Source organism: Notamacropus eugenii, chromosome 7 (genome assembly GCF_028372415.1).
Source record: "Notamacropus eugenii isolate mMacEug1 chromosome 7, mMacEug1.pri_v2, whole genome shotgun sequence".
Taxonomy (NCBI): domain Eukaryota; kingdom Metazoa; phylum Chordata; class Mammalia; order Diprotodontia; family Macropodidae; genus Notamacropus; species Notamacropus eugenii.
The window spans coordinates 75608935-75612938 of NC_092878.1; the positions used below are offsets into that span (position 1 = coordinate 75608935).

A 4004-nucleotide genomic window follows, 5' to 3' on the forward strand; every position below is an offset into this window, starting at 1 on the left:
GCCATTTTCTTTCTGATGGGAAAGACCTCTGAAAGCTATGTCTAAGATGATAGGCTTTCCTGGAAACCCTCCTTTACCATTTTCATGGGTAGGGAACTGAATCTATGATCTGCTCTGAGTGATCCTGTTCTCTAGGTGACCTTGTGTTCAGAACACTGGGTACTGAATCCATACTTCCTGTTCTGAGCTACTAACTTGAGCTGGGGGCTGAGTCCATAATTGGTTCTGAGTGTTCCAGGGCTGCAGGCCTAGCTTGGAGCTCTAGCTGCTGAGTTCAACATCCCCCTTCCTTTACACAGGGATATTTATAGGATCTGCTGTAGGAGTCCCAAAGCTGCTGGCCTTGCTTGGATCGCTGTTGGAAATAGGTACAAAAGTTGATAGTGCTGATCTCTCAATCACCTTATTTTGGTAACAAAAAATTCCAAAATTTTTTTCCCATACTTTTGCCATCTTTCCCTCCCCACTTACACCCTTCAACTTACCCTGAGAATAAATCCTTTAATGATCTCATAATTACATTGCTGTCACCAAAAAAGGAACTTTTCTGTATACAGTTGATCTAGTCAAACTACTTTTTCTCATTTTTTCCCTTCTGTAAGCACATATGGATTTGTGATGTGAAAGTCCAAATGTCATGAGCCAATCTCTCCCATGGTGAAAAGTTTGCCATTAAAATATTTTTAAATTTTTCTGTTTTTGTCTATTTATTGTTTCCCCTTCCATTTCATCCTAAAATGTTTCCAGGATGGCTTTGTTTATGCAATACATTGTCTTTTTAAGGTTTGTTGCTGAGTTAAATCTCTGCTCAGAGTTTTAAGAGAAATTTTAACTCTCAGAAACAATTACTGGAAGTTAGTCTGAGAATTCTGAAACAAAAGATTACTGAATTTTAATGGTGACAATTATATACATTGAAGAGATCAAGACATCAGAATTGTTATATGATTATAGAACAAATGTAATATATTTGAGTGTAGTCTGAACTCAGATGAGAAAAGACAGGTGAAAAGACAGATTTCAGAACTGAATTAACTAAGCTTAAAGTTAGAAATTATGTGTTACAGAATTGTTTTTGATAAATCTATTTGAATGAAAGATACTGGAAGCAGAAAATCATAGAAGTTATGCAGTGGATCATTTAGTTTGGCTGAGACATTATGCATGTCTAGGAAATTATTAAGCAAGCACAGGTGTATCAACTCAGCTTAACATGAACATTTATAATAGAAATGGAAGTTAAATTCATAAAAATATTATGAACAATTCTTGAGGATACCAAAATTTATGATTCTGTTGTTGTAAGTTACTCTGAGCATAGGGGTTTTTCTCACTCACGTTCCTCTCTGGCTTTCTCTTTGTGCCTACTTTTCCACAAGGGGCAGCTAGGTGGTGCAGTGGATAGAGCACGAGTGCAGGAGTCCAGAGAACCTGAGTTCAAATCTCACCTCAGACACTTGACACTCACCTCAGACACTTGGTCACTAGCTGCGTGACCTTGGGCAAGTCACTTAACCCCAATTGCCTCATCCGGGGTCATCTCCAGTCATCCTGAGGAATATCTGGTCACTGGATTCAGATGGTTCTGGAGGAGAAGTGAGGCTGGTGACCTGCACAGCCCTCCTTCACTCAAAACAAGGTCAAGTGCAAGTCATGTCATTATTTCTCTGATGGCATGGTCTTTGTTGGCAAAGAAGGATGAACGCATATACACATACTTTTCCACATAGATACCAAGTGCATTGATTGAAAAGTATAAATCAGCTCTTTTCTATTATTTTGGGCTCCTGACTTCCGTAGAAACTCTGGGAACCTAAAGGAGACAGGTCACAGAGATCATGCTTCAACCAGGATGCAGTTTGCTGTTCCTGGGCCTCATGGCCATGGCCCATGGGTTTCGGAAGGGTAGTGATCTCCTCAATGTCTACACAGATGCTAAACATGACAAGTCAAAGCCTGGTCTAGAAGATGACCTTCATCAGCAGCGTAGCCAATGGAAGAAAAATGCCTGCTACACAGCAAACACTAGCCGTGCTGCCCATGAAGACACCTCTTATTTGTACTAGTTCAACTATGACCACTGTGGGAGGATGACCCCAGCCTGCAAACGCCACTTTATCCAGGACACTTGTCTCTATGAGTGCTCCCCCAATCTAGGACCCTGGATCCAGCCAGTGTCCTCAAGCTGGCGTAGGGAATGGATCATGAATGTTCCCCTGTGCAAGGAGGACTGTAATCAATGATGGGAGGACTGCCAAACCTCATATACCTACAAAGAGAACTGGCACAAAGGCTGGAATTGGACTTCAGGGATTAACAAGTGCCTAGTTCAGGTTGCCTGCCACCCTTTCACATTTTACTTCCCAACACCAGCCTCCCTATGTGAGAACATTTGGAGTCATTCTTATAATGCAAACTTTTATGGTCGGGGCAGTGGCAAATGCATCCACATGTGGTTCGACCCAGCCCAGGGAAACCCCAATGAAGCTGTGGCTAAATTTTATGCTTTTGCCTCTGTCCCAGGCATCTTCATTTGGGGAGTCAGTTTCCCTTTCTTGACTTTGACACTGCTATTGCTTCTCTGGGCTTAACCCTCATCAGGCATGAAATCTAACCAATCTACATGCAAAACCATAGCCAAGATTGATTCCCAGTCTGTGACCCCTGGACCCCAGCTCCTGCCTGACACAGCCTGGCTCTCCTGAAACCCTGGCCTCCCAATCTGAATTCTTCCCCTCAAACCTGAGCTGTCTGCTTGGAAACCTACAGCCCCACACACTTTGGATTTCATATTCCCCACCCCACTACTGAGGGAGCTAGGAAGGGAGGGTCTTCTCGCTATTTTTAAGTAGTTTCAACTCCAGTCTCCTACCTCTTCCTCTGCATAGCAAAGTCCACCCACTCCACTTCTTTAGGGGAAATTAGGTATAATTTCTACCCTCTCAAAAGTAAAACCCTCCTTACTCCTTTCATTGATTATATTTGTATCCTTAATACCTGGTCCATACATAAGTAGGTGCTTAATAAATGTTGATTGATCCAAAAAAAAGTATAAATCAAATTAAGTGTAGTTTTTAATGTATTTGCTATTTATGAATTTGTTTCAATATGTGAGAATTCATGAAATTATTTTTTTCACTTTATAGTTAATGGCTATATTTAATATCTAATGGTAGTTGATTGTATAAATAGAAATACATTAGTGGGGACTCAAAAGTTAAGGTGATAATCACTGAGAATGTATTCTTTCCTCTGAAAAGAGTTACCATAGGACCCTAAGAAACTTTTAGTATAATCAATGGTTGTAGTCCTTCTCTCTGAACCTGTAGGTTGAAATAAGTAAGCCAGTCCAGAAATTGAACAGGTGTCCAGATGCCCAGGTAAGGGATATGAAGTGCCACAGGGTGGGTATCCACCACATATAACCATTGCATTGTGGAGGCTCATCTGGATCTTTTGCTAAACTTTCTTTAAATTATTTTTAGTCCCTAATGTTTCCCTGACTTATGAGGTGATACTAATAATATTTCGCAATTCTTCTTTATAATATTTGCAAGAAGTACAATGTACTCTACAAACAGATGCATCTGAAAGACCTCACCATCCACTGAATTCTGCATCAAATCCCCTCCATCCCAGTAGTGAGGATACCTTTGCCATGTATATACATCTTCCTGTTTTATGCCTTACCTGATTTTTTTTTATCAAAGTTTCATTGAGCAGAATTATTTCCTTTGTTCAGTAAGGTGTCATTTTGTTTGACAGAATAAACTATACTTTTTATAATCAACAAACAATAAGCACCATGAGATCTTACACTTTCAACGTCTTTTAATCAACTGTGAAATGATAAATATTTGGTCTATTGTTGAATACTACTTACTAAAGCCTGCTTATTTCCCTCCTAATATCATCCTTAAGGATGCCCTTGATTTTTGTATAGATTAACCCACAAAGAATGAAAGTATGAAAGGGAGAAAAGTTACATAGTTCAGTAGTTATTA

The 4004-nt window shown here is 39.9% G+C and overlaps 1 pseudogene; it reads left to right on the top strand.

Annotated features, from left to right (window-relative positions):
• Positions 1–1838: 1838 nt before the first annotated feature.
• Positions 1839–2741, top strand: LOC140513335 (folate receptor alpha pseudogene; annotated as a pseudogene).
• The last annotated feature ends 1263 nt before the right edge of the window (positions 2742–4004 follow it).